Source organism: Pseudopodoces humilis, chromosome 12 (genome assembly GCF_049639895.1).
Source record: "Pseudopodoces humilis isolate 2021_Gansu_Grassland_sample_001 chromosome 12, ASM4963989v1, whole genome shotgun sequence".
NCBI classification, from domain to species: domain Eukaryota; kingdom Metazoa; phylum Chordata; class Aves; order Passeriformes; family Paridae; genus Pseudopodoces; species Pseudopodoces humilis.
In genome coordinates, this window is record NC_142211.1 from 20,636,214 (window position 1) to 20,648,729 (window position 12,516).

At 46.2% G+C, this 12,516-nt stretch overlaps 2 pseudogenes; both read left to right on the top strand.

Moving 5' to 3' along the window:
- The first annotated feature begins 5,968 nt into the window (after nucleotides 1-5,968).
- Nucleotides 5,969-9,032, top strand: LOC148183486 (uncharacterized; annotated as a pseudogene).
- A 138-nt stretch (nucleotides 9,033-9,170) lies between these two features.
- LOC148183487 (uncharacterized) lies at nucleotides 9,171-10,728 on the top strand (annotated as a pseudogene).
- The last annotated feature ends 1,788 nt before the right edge of the window (nucleotides 10,729-12,516 follow it).

Consider the following 12,516-nt stretch of genomic DNA (forward strand, 5'->3'; position numbering starts at 1 on the left):
TGCAAAACAATCCTTCAGATCCACAATGAGGACTAGCCAATCAACAGGAAACATGGCAGGTGAAGGCATGCTAGCCTGCAACATCACCATGCTTTTTCATCATAGCAGTAACTTTCTGGAGGTATTACAGCAACCCCCATTTCCCAGACTTCTTCTTGATACAGAAAACAGGAATGTCCCAGGGACTGGTTGAAACTCCAGATCACTGTGATCCAACTGTTCCTGCATCCAGTCACGGATGGTGCCTAGTCTATCATGAGAGAAGACAACAGAAAATGCTGAACAAAGAGTCAGTCTCAAGTTCTTCTTTGCGTAGAAAGTGTCAGCATCGGGTCCATCAACAAACCTGACAATCGTGATGTCCATGCCAGTGTCAAAACCCACAGAAGCTAATCTCTGACAGCATCTCACCAAGGATGGACTGGGTGCAGACCCGTTCAGGATCACCCCTGGCTGTCAGAACAGCAGTCCGTGAACCCAGGGAGGTCCAGGGAACCCGAAGCCAACATCTCCCCGCAGCTGGGTCTCAGCTCTGCGAACATAAAACTCAAAAGGCACAAAGTGAGCAAATCCAGGTCCCGCAGGGATAGAAACAGGAGGCAGGAGTGTGGAACCCATGGCAGAAATGCACCCCAGGAAATCCGAATCAATGTCCCCTAGGTGAGCAATGGTGCCTTGGGCAGTGATATTCAACCACGCCACAAGAAGAGCACTCATGCCCTCACCAACCGGACCAAAGCATTCGGAAGCACATGGAATTCCTGATACGCTCAGCTGCACAGTCATTTTACAGGAGGACAAAGTCCACAGGCCAGCTGAAGAGGCTCCAGCAGCCTGGGACCCCTGGCCCGTCAAGGCCACTGGCTTTTCCCCCGCGGCATCACCACCGGAGCCAGTGGTAAACACCTCAGGACCTTGGTCTGCCACAGCCGCAGGAGGCGACAGGGGAGGGCCGGCTCCAGCCGCAGGCTCAAGTGATGCCTGGGAACCCGAGGCGGGGGAGTTTGGAGGTAGCCCGGCACAGCCCGTTCCTGTCGCGGGGGGGGACGGGGGCGCGGGTAAAGGCACAGCCTGCGAAGCCGGGGCAGTGTCGTCCTCTGCTGCCAGGGGACAGCCCGGGCTCGCAGGAGGGAAAACCGGCAGCGCGGGGCCGGCAGAACCCGGCCCGGCGTCCGCAGCACCCGCAGAACCCGTGCCCACGCCCCACGAATCTGGCGCGGGGGGGACAGCGCTGGGAACCGCCCCCAACAGTGGTTCCCCAGGGGCGAAAGGTCCAAGGAGCGGTGCCGGCTGCTCCTGCAGGGGAACAGCCTGCGTGGCTGCCGGCGCGGAGCCCGGGCCCGGCCCGTCCCCCACCGCGGGGTACGGCACGGCCCCGCCACAGCAGGGACACGGGACAGACCCTGAGGCATCCCCCAGAGGCAGCGCCGCCCCCCGTTCAAGCACCCCCCCATCGGTCTGTGCCGGGAGGGCACACGGAAGAGGCGACCCCGCCCCGGGCTTCCACCGCCGGGGCGCGGGCCGAGGCGGCGTTACATCCCCCGGGTCCGCGGCGCCCCTGACGGCCCGCTGGCAAGGCTCCAAGGCCGCCTCAGGCTTACACCACCGCGGCGCTGGCCGAGGCGGGGTCACGCCCACCTATCCCGCGGCGTCCCCGTTCAACCTGCTGGGGGCCCCGGCGATCCCGGGGGAGCCGACCTCGGGACCCGACCTCAGAAAGCCACACCTCCGCCAGATCCCGAGCAGCCAGAGCAGCCGGGGCTGATAACCGACCAGGAGAGACTCGATCAGGGAATCGCCTAAAGCCTCCCAAGCTGACTGCGAAAAAATCGCTTCAACCACAGGGAAAAACCCCTTAGTTCTCCCATACTCACACAATCGCTGGAAGTCAGCATACGAAAAATCAATCCCTCTTTGATCAGACACCGCATGCCATATCTCCAGAACCAGGCCCTCCGTAAGAGAAAGCCCAAAACCATCCATAGCCACAGGCTAAACAGTACCCTGTAACACACGTCGGAGTTCACCAGATGTTACCGCTGAAGATCAATAGATCACGCGGACACAGGTCGAGGTGTGGTGAAGGAAAGAGCAGAGCTTATTTTTCCTCCCAGGATTTATAGGCTTCTTACCATGGCCAGGGATTGGATGGTCAGGATAACACTTTCTCACTGCACTGGCCATGAGAGGTGCCCATTACAAGACATGTAACAGAAAGAATGTACACATATCTATGTTTATAGTTACTGTCCGGGGAAAGTCCTTAGAAAACTATGTTAGCAAGCTCAGAAGCTGAGTTTTCAGGGCGACAGGTCATATCATTTTTCCTAACTGCATTACAACATCTCACCCTTTCTTATTATATAAAATCTTTGTTGAAGGGTTGTGAGATCATGTTGATACCGATCAAGAGTTTGTCCACCACTTGTGATTGACGGGCCGGTCCAGTTGCTTCTGCTCCGCTAGCTCTATGTGGTTGATCTCTGAGGTAGTAGATACTAAATTTTTGAGAACTTTTAAAACTAAACAACGGACAATCCCGAAGGCTAGCACTATTAGAAACAGAACAACAAAAAACAACAAGATTGTTTTGATTATAGAGGTCCACCATCCTGTGAGTCCCCAGCCTTTGAACAGCTCACTAAACCAGTCCTCAGCTTCTTGCTTCACTTGTCCGATCAAGTTCTTCATCTCTCGGAGGGCTCCGTGGACGTTGGGAGCTTTTGAGGACAGGTTTAAGCAGCAAAGTCCTTCAAATTCCTGGCATTCGTGTCCATGCAGCAGCAGAAGAATTTATTGCAGCCCGATTTTGGAGTGTGGCCTGTCTGGTAACATCCTCGTCTTTGAGGAGGGAGCTGAGGGCAGTGGATGTTAAGTTGGCTTGTTTCACTACACAGCATTCTAACTGTCCAAATTCACCTAATGCCTGGGTAGCTGCAACCCATGGAAGAAATATGGATACAGCAATTCTTTTTGATTTTGCCCAATGAAAAATGCCAGAATCACAATTTGGATCTAAAATGTCAGTGTTAATTCTTGGGGTTCTTTTTCTGCTCTGGGCAATTTTGGTAGCCACTCTTCTACAGGATTTTTCACTGCCACAGCTCGCCATTTACGATTTTCATGTGGTTGGTCACTGTGTGTTTTAGGCATTGTATTAAACTTGGGATCACTAAAGCTGGCTGAAAATTCTTCAGCCTGCAGTGGGATTCCTACCAGACAGGTAGACATAGGGTCCTTTGCTGCTGCGTTGGAGAGGCAGATGCTCTCTTGTTGGAGTGTTTGTGCCAGGGTCACCCAGATGTTCTGTTGTGGTTGAGGGATGATCCAGGCCGCTGTCAGGCTGCTCAGTGCGAGCAGGATGACAGCAGGGTTAAGGCTTGTCATGGATTTGAGTGAGAGGTAGGTTATTTCTAAAAAAAGAAACAAACATTTTTAAAACACATTCACAGTCAATGTAAGCAGGTCAGAGAATAGCCAAAGGTTAGGAAGGTTTCTTCTTGTTTTTCCCGGAGGCGTCTTCTTTTGGAAGCAACAGCCACTTGCTTCTCTTCTCGCTGGTGCTGGATTCTTTGGAACAAAAGTTTTTACCCATTTCTGAGGAATCCATCGTGGGCCTGTAGGGGTGGAGACACACACGTAACCACACTGCCAGGTGACAAGTTCATAGGGGCCCTTGGTTTGCCACGTTTCAGGGTCCCTGATTAAAACTGGTGGATGCTGTGACAATTTAAACTGATCACCACTGTTAAAATGCCGAGTCACAGGAGGATTCATGTTTTCAAAAGAACAATTCAGGAAATTGATGGTAAACATAGCTTTACAAAGCTTTTGTTGTGAAGACATCCACCCTGTTCCACTACTTTGCCTGGCTAGGACTTGTTTGTGAGTCTGGTGTGTACGCTCAATCACAGCATGACCTGTGAGGGAGTGGGGGATGCCAGTTTTATGTTCCACTCCCCAATGCTGGACAAATTCCTGGAATTCCTTGGATTTATACGCTGGGCCATGATCTGCTTTAATTTCTTTAGGGATCCCCAGCACTGAAAATGCCTGTACTAAGTGTTGTTTGGCATGTACAGATTTTTATCCTGCATGAACAGAGGAATACATTGCTCCTGAGTATGTATCAATACTCACATGTACATACTTAAGGCAACCAAAACTGGGAATGTGAGTGATATCTGTTTGCCACACCTCACAGCTTCCAAGGCCTCGGGGATACACCCCGATGCCTAATGATGGCACTGCCTGGAGCTGGCAATTGGGACAGGTAGACACAATGGTTTTAGCCTGACCCTGTGTCAGCTGGAACTGTCGAATCAGTCCTGGCACATTTTGATGGCATTGCTGCTGACTTTGCCTGTTGGAACACATCTGGGAGACGTGCCTTTTCAGCTGGGGCAGCAAGGAAATCAGCTTTCCGGTTTCCCTCAGCGATTTCACCTGGCAAATCGGAATGCGATCTTATATGTATCACATAGAAAGGATGTTCTCTAATTGAAATTAAATAAATCAGTTTTGAGAGCAATCTAAAGAGATGCTAGTTCTCAATGTCCTTGAGAACTGCCTGCTCTGCTCTGGACACCATTCCGGCTACGTAGGCTGAAAAAGTAAGCAAATTACTCGGTTCTGAAAACTTCTCAATGGCTCTCACAGCTGTAGCCAGTTCAGCTATCTGGGGTGATCCTTCTACAAACTCAACATCAGCTTCCCAAAGCTGAGTCTGTGGATTTCTCCAAGTCATCACCAACTTGTGAGATGTTCCAGATGCATCAGTGAACACTGTAAGAGCTTTGAGTGGCATTCGGCTCCTTTTCTCACAAGGAATGAGGTGGAATTCCTCATGAAACAATTTGTGTGATGGTGCATGGACTGAAATTTGCCCACTATAGCTGTCCAGAGCAAACTGGAGGTTAGCATTGCTCTGCAGTAGGTGCTGAAGCATCTCTTTGGTCAGTTTCTCAGGGGAGTGTTTGCCTTCTCCAGAGAGTCTGACTGGAAGGTAAATACACATGAGGTCACACCCTGCCAGTTCTTGCAGCCTTACCCTGGCCTTTTGGATCAGCTAAGCCATCAGCTCTTGTGGCTTGGTGACAGTTTTGGGTCGTTGATGGGAGAGGTGTAAGAGATGGTCCGAAGATTCCCTCATCTGTCTCACAACCGTCTCAAGGACAGAGACTGAGACCCTGAATATCACAAGGGACTTGGTTTGGGGGTTTGGGCCTAGCTGAGATGGATGTTTGCTAAGTGATTGTTTGCAGGTGGTTGCACGGTACACTGCTCTCGTTCCTGCTGGTGAGCAGAGGCTTGGTAACCTGCACAATGGGTTTTCCATGACTCATGGCCCTCGTTCCTGCTGGTGAGCAGAGGCTTGGTAACCTGCGTAATGGGTTTTCCACGACTCATGGCCCTCGTTCCTGCTGGTGAGCAGAGGCTTGGTAACCTGCACAATGGGTTTTCCACGACTCATGGCCCTCGTTCCTGCTGGTGAGCAGAGGCTTGTGCGTGGTACCCTGTGCAATGGGTTTTCCATGACACCTTGCCCTCGTTCCTGCTGGTGAGCAAAGACTTGCAAGATATGGATCGCTCTGTACCCTACACCTGCTCCCCGCGCAGTGGAATTCATCACAATGATCATCAATCTCATCTGGTTTTGGCCCTGTGCCCCTCGCTTTGCAAAAGACTATAAAATTATACCCCAAACTTACCTTTCTTTGAGATCTCCCCAACGGACAGAAGACTCTGCGCCGTTGGACAGCTGAGTGGACTTCGACGTTGGTAGCTATAATCCCCTTACTCTCTTTTCCTTATGCTTTGCTTTCTCCTCTTTTCTCTCTGTCGCATATTAGTGCTGATGAGCACTCAATAAAGTGTGTTTTGCTGTTTAAGTCCTTGGTTTGCTGATAATCTTTTGTACTCTAAGACCGACTAAAAGAACCACATCACGAATCCCACCTTGCGGATCATGACGTAAATTGGCGTCACGGACAGGATTCTGAGAGACAGAAGGGGTTGCAGGTTGTTGTGCAGTCTGTATCAGGAGAAGGACGTTTCGCTTCAGCCGCCCCTAGCCTGCCACGCTGGTGAGCAGTGTCTAGAAAGCAAGGGAGGAGACTCGAATTTCTCAAAAACTGCACACGCCCAGGTGAAAAGCACCCCTACACTCATTTGAGGGCTCTGTCTTCCGAATTTTACAAGGGATCTTTGAGTACAAAAGGTGGGACTTACTGATTTTTTATATGCTGACTGGTGTAGCGGAGACAACCTGAATTTTAACATAAAGGGGTGCCTCCCAAGCAGATTTGGTCTTTCCACCCACGGCAGGGGGGAACGCAGCGTTGGCTGCGTCTGTTGTAGTGTGACTGAGTTTTACCTCCCTGTAGTGGTTCTGTGTACTGTTATGTGTTTTTGATGAATTTTGACTGCTTGGTGTAGTGAAGAGACAACCTGAATTTTAACATAAAGGGGTTCCTCCCAAGCAGATTTGGTCTCTTCATCCATACAGGGACGTGAAGGGTGACGTGGCAAAGGCTGCGTTTGTGCGTAACTTAAGTCTTACCTCCCTGTAGTGGTACTGGGCCCTTCACACACAAAGATGAGTGAACACTCTGAAAACTCTAGGATAAAAGATAAAGCTGCATTCATTGCTTTGTTAGCAAAGCACAATGCTAAGCCCTCCCCAGCTGGGGAAGAATGGGCTCAAAATAATTGGTTCAACCTGGAAAATGTAACTGATAGAATTTACTCCCTGCAACATGAGTCAAAGTTAAAATTTGGCTGAAATAAAACCATAATTTGTTCTGTATTGGGAGCTTGCCTTACATCAGCTGTAGAGGCTCGATCGAGACGAAGGAAGGAAGAAAATGCAATTATTGAATCCCTACAAAATTTAGTTGAAAGTTTGCAAAATTAAATTCATTTCTTATGAACTGCTCTGAGTGAGGAGTGTGCCAAAAATTCACAGTATGCTGACTCCTTTAAGGAGTCGCTGGAAAAAGAAACTCCTCAGATAAATCACATATATTCTCAAGCAGAATTACATTTGGTAAAAAATTGTGGTGAAAATTGTTGCTCACAAACGAGACCTTTGATTAAAACAGAATATAATTATATCAGTGATGAAGATCTTGATCTACATATAACCAGTAAAGAAATCCTGTATACTGCTACTGAATTGGCTAAGTTGAAAAAGGAGTACGGGCGTCTCCCTCACGAGTCGGAGACAGAATACGTATTCCAAGTGTCTCTCACAGGGGGAGATCAAATTCGATTATCTGAACAAGAATCAAGCGGTTATTGGGGACATGGTGATTTCTTAACAACAGGAGATAACCGCAACCCATGGTCCCTAACACAGCGAGCTGCATATTGGGCAGGGGGACTTAACCCCCTGGAAAGGGGAGATCCTGTAGCTTTGACCGGCTCCCCAGACCAAATTTTAGAAAATATTTATAAAGCAGCTTGTTTGCAACTGATTCATGAAAGAAAATTAATTGCTGGCTATGAATCACCAATGTTGTTACCCGTGAAAGCTTAAATTATGACCCCTTTAATTTGTGGTCTTCCAGAATCACTAAAACCTACAGCAATTCTCCTCCAAACAACCATAGATGATATCCTTGTAGGAGGAGATGAAAAAGAAGTAATAAAAAATAAAGATGATGAAAAGAGGTACACTACCTGGGAAAAGGGATTGTTTGTAGTTAATCCAGCTCTCATAGAAGTAGAAAAAATTGCACAACAACAATCAATTGCATTAAAAGGCCCTTTTGAAATTACTAAGACAGTCACTACTGGGAGTCTCCACCCTGACGGGGTGGCCCAGAGGGCCTCAGTGAGAAAGTGGTATGCCCAGATTGAACATTACTCTAACATCTTCTCAATAACAGAAGGAGCTGTAAAAAATCAGGTGATACAAAAAACTGAGAGCTTAAGTAGCAGCCATGACAAACCTGACTTGGTAATTAAAGAAAACCCTCCTAATATAAAAACAGAAAAGGGTAGGCAAATTTCTAGCCTACAGTATTGGTGGAACTTGGGGGTGAAGAAAGGGGTACCGAAGGGTTTAATGGTTAACCTGCCGCTTGAAAAATTAAGTAAATTGGTCTCTCAGTGGCAGGATTCCAACCCCATTGTACCAAGCGCTCCACCTCCCCCTCAACTGATTCTGGGCAGTGGGCCAAAGCAACACCACTCACAGGTTCTGGACAGTGAGCAAAAACAATCAGCAAACTCTTGGTTCACTGATACCTCTGCCAAACGAGAGGGAGAGGTGTGGAGGTGCAGGGCAGTAGCCCTCCACCTTTCCTCTGCTGAACAAATCGTTACTGAGGGAGAAAGCAGCACTCAGGCTGCAGAGCTGATAGCTGTTTGGAGTGTTTTCCACCATGAGGCACAGAATACCTCTCCTGTCTGTATCTACACTAACTCCTATGCTATGTTCAAGGGATATACTGAGTGGCTTCCTTTTTGGCAACAAAAGGATTAGGAAGTAAACAGAATTCCAGTATGGCAAGAGGAAAACTGGCAAGAAATTCTGCGCTTTCTGCTAGTAAGAGTGGGGATTATATCTTGGTTAGTCCAAACTGAAGTTTTAAAAGAACTACAGGAGAATATGCATGGGTAACCTCCGATGCCTTGGGAAAAGAGCATCGTATAAACACCCGCTGGATAATTCCATAATTTTAATCTCCTGCCCCTATGTGGCAGATTCTGTTTTGTTTATTTTCTACAGAAGAACACCAAGGGACATGAAGATCAGATAAACCATGAACTTATAGATTTAAAATAAATGCTGTAGCAAGGCCTATATTAAGTGTGATAATCACATACCATGGTGTGAATACCCCTTTTTGTGCTAAATGACAAAGCTAACGTTTTCCCTTCTTTTATGTTAGCCCAAGGTGATGATGTTTCAACACGCTGCAGACCAAGTACCAGATCCCACACTGAGCCTGTACACAGTCAAGTCTCCGGATTTCGTGGCCAGGTTATATCTTGTGAAACTTGGAATCAAGATTGTTGGCTGAATTTAATGGCTGTACAATTGTCCTCTAAAGTTGTGTATGGTAAAACAATACCAAAATACAGGGGAGAACTTGATGTTAATATTGCAACACCTATACCTATCACCACCCAACCACTGGTTATACTAAACCCAAAAATTTTATGAAATTGGACCCTATATAATCAGGAAAACTGGCCAACAACAAATGCTATTTAATCCAGCATGGTCTATCAAACAAGTCAAATTACTAATGCAAAACAATCTCTCAGAGATTCAGCCAGCTTGTTCACCTTTTTTGCAAACTTCCTTTGAGGGGTGGACAACCTGGTTGAGAAAGTGAAATTCTTTTCACAAACAGATGACAAGAGATATAACCGGTGTCGTGGGATCAGGACTAGGAATTTTGAATAGTATTGATTCAGAAGTATCGATAAATAAATTGGCTGTTGCAAATAAAGATTTGACCAAAATACAACCACCACTGAGGTCATCTTTAACTGCTTTGGGAACCCAACAGTGGTTGCTATCAAACATATTACCAAATTGGGAAAGGGTAAATGTAGATGATCACAAATTAATAATTGATGCACTCAGTGCTACCCAAAACAATGTTTCTCTGGCTCTTAGCTGTATTCAAGCCCAGTTGTGGATGCAGTCAGTTGCTGCATCAATTATCAGAGAGGGTGAAGAAGGCACCTTTCCCACTGAAATTCGGAAAATAGTCCGGGACAATGCCAAAGATTTTGAAAAGGAATTTCAATCTTGGTGGAATTTGGTGAATTTTACCTACGATCCCACCACAAACACAGCCACAGCTTTTGTGTTGACAATACGTAATGCTTCAGTACATTCAGTCTTTCCTATCATTGCATTGGGGCTGAATCATGATGGAGCTGTTCTCTATCCTTTAGAGCATAGGGAATGGGCCCGTCAGATTGGTGGGAAATGGCAAACTGTTGGTTTAGAAAATTGTATTGTCTGGGAACAACAAGGGTTTATCTGTGAAAGTAATGCAATCAAAGCTCAAGACATTTGTTTAGACACAGAACAGAATATCTGTCATTTTGAAATCCATCCTAATGACACTTCTGAAACAGTGCTTATGTATGTAGGCAATGGATGTGTATGCTTGAGAACTGCTTGTGATAGTATGCTTGTAGAAAACATAGTAGTGGATACTAAGAATCATTCAAATTTTTGTGTATGCAATTTTACTGAGATGGTAGGTTGTGACTTCTTATTTAGCTCCAGTTACTTCATATTATCTTTTGGAGTATAATTACACTTTGATTCATCATTTAGTGCCTGCTCCAATTGGAATGAACTTTACTCTGGTGAGGCAATTGTTGTTTCACCAGGATTTAATCGAAATTTTGGAAAAGATCAAAAAGGATGGACAAAAGACCTTAGTTACGGTTCACCACAATGTGAAAGGAATACATCGTGTTTTGGAAAGAGTAAGGAAAGCTGCTGAGCATGAGTGGTGGGACACTCTTTTTGGGTGGTCACCAACTGCTACAGGTGTTTTGAACAAATTGTGTCATCCCATCATCGTCGTCTTGGTTTTAGTTTTACTTGTTTTTGTTCTATCAGCAATCTTGTACATCCTGAATTGGAGAATGATGAAGCTGTTGACACAATTGACTTCCATAATGGATGCACACAATATGATTGGTACTTTACATGTTGCTGATACCCCTAAGGTTATCGATACTTGATGAATTATGCAGGCACTACAATAAATAATTTGCCATTGTGACTATGAGGTTAATCATTTTATCATGTTGTATTTTAGAATATAATTTATTGTTTGTTTTAAGATAAGAAACCAATATGTAAGCCTCAGTTGAAATTATATATATGGAATAGTTTTTCTTTGAAATCAATATACTGATTTTCTTATTGTTTTGTTTTTTCTTTTTCCTTTTTCTGTCCCTTATCTTTTCCCTACTACCTGTCTCTGTTTTTTCTGGGATATACAACCAACTGTAACGAGTCCTGAAGACTGCAAAGAAGAACTTCGCAGCAGCACTACAACATCGCGCAGAAAGACCTCGACGATTGTGAGCCACGGGGTGGTGTAAGAGACGGTCCGAAGATTCCCTCATCTGTCTCACAACCGTCACTAAGACAGAGACTGAGACCCTGAATATCACAAGGGACTTGGTTTGGGAGTTTGGGCCTAGCTGAGATGGATGTTTGCTAAGTGATTGTTTGCAGGTGGTTGCATGTTACACTGCTCTCGTTCCTGCTGGTGAGCAGAGGCTTGTGTGTGGTACCCTGTGCAATGGGTTTTCCATGACACCTTGCCCTCGTTCCTGCTAGTGAACAAAGACTTGCAAGACATGGATCGCTCTGTACCCTACACCTGCTACCCGCGCAATGGAATTCATCACAATGATCATCAGTCTCATCTGGTTTTGGCCCTGTGCCCCTCGCTTTGCAAAAGACTATAAAATTATACCCCAAACTTACCTTTCTTTGAGATCTCCCCAACAGACAGAAGACTCTGCGCCGTTGGACAGCTGAGTGGACTTCGACGTTGGTAGCTATAATCCCCTTACTCTCTTTTCCTTATGCTTTGCTTTCTCCTCTTTTCTCTCTGTCGCATATTAGTGCTGATGAGCACTCAATAAAGTGTGTTTTGCTGTTTAAGTCCTTGGTTTCCTGATAATCTTTTGTACTCTAAGACCGACTAAAAGAACCACATCACGAATCCCACCTTGCGGATTGTGACAAGAGGAAGACCCATTCTATTATTAAGAGTGGATATCTCTGCCCCTCGGCCCACTCGAATATTAACCCATGTAAGTGTGGTAATTTCCCCAGGACAGTAAATTTGAAAGGCAGTTCAGGTTTGAAGGGATGTGCCTGTCTTTCTCTCAAGGCCCTTTGTGCTTTTTCAATTCCATTTTTTGCTTCTGGAGTCAGCTCCCTGGGAGACAGTAACTCTCACTCCCCTTTCAATAAATTGAGCAGGGGGCTCAGGTCTTCATTCGTGAGACCTAGCCAGGGTCGGACCCAGTTTAATGACCCACATAGGGAATGGAGATCTGCTAGAGTTTTAGGATTGCCAATAATTTCTAATTTCTGTGGAAAAACAGTCTGTTTACTTATCTCCAAGCCCAAGTATTTCCAAGGTGGCATCTTTTGAACTTTGTCTTCCTGCAATTGGAATCCAGCATTGTTAAAACTTTAACCACTAGGTCAAGGGTGTCTTGCAGCATGTTGATATTGGGACAGCATAAGAACACGTCATCCATGTAGTGCAAATGATAGCATCTCTTTTTTCAGCATGCACTGAGGACAGCAATGACCTCACATACCACTGGCAGATGAAGGGGCTCGCTTTCATCCCCTGAGGTAGTACTGTCCAGTGGTACCGTTTCATTGGGGCTTCTCGGTTAATTGTGGGAATGGAAAAGGCAAACCGTGGTCCATCCTCTGGGTGTAGGGGAATTTGGAAAAAACAGTCTTTAATATATAGCACTGCTAATAGCCAATTT